Here is a 459-nt window from a genome sequence, read left to right as displayed (position 1 = left end):
TTCATATTCTTTGTTTTGATACCAACTAATATGACAAATTTCTTTTATTGCAATTAATTATTTTAGAGACTAGAGAGATTCATAGCTGTAATAAAAAGGAGAAAGTCACCTTTACTTTGAGAAACTGTTACATGAAATCGAACAGTAAAGCAGATAAAGCGAGCGAGAAAAAAGTAACGTTTCACTCGTTCACACATTGATAAGTATCTGTATATTTATAAACAAGAACTAATCAGTACTTAGCGACACTAATATACAAACAGACACATTGAAATAGATCAATAAACACACAAACTTATATTGATAGACATTTAGACACATAAACACACGTAGAAATTGGTTAAGCATACAAACGCACACAAACAAATGAAAGAGATGGTTGTCGCATCACTTTGACGGCACTTAACCGCGTGGCATCTTTATAAACAAACATTTACGTGCAATTAAATGAGCAGACGC

At 32.2% G+C, this 459-nt stretch overlaps 1 protein-coding gene across 3 annotated transcripts in view; it reads left to right on the top strand.

Annotated features, from left to right (window-relative positions):
* LOC119587918 (E3 ubiquitin-protein ligase XB3-like) overlaps nucleotides 1-459 on the top strand; it is a 46,347-nt gene that overhangs the window by 17,069 nt on the left and 28,819 nt on the right. The gene's annotated exons all lie outside the window — the stretch shown is intronic.

This window comes from Penaeus monodon, chromosome 23, assembly GCF_015228065.2.
Source record: "Penaeus monodon isolate SGIC_2016 chromosome 23, NSTDA_Pmon_1, whole genome shotgun sequence".
In the NCBI taxonomy this organism is placed as follows: Eukaryota; Metazoa; Arthropoda; class Malacostraca; order Decapoda; family Penaeidae; genus Penaeus; species Penaeus monodon.
Note: the sequence above shows the minus strand (reverse complement) of the source record. Positions and strands in the feature narration are given on the sequence as shown.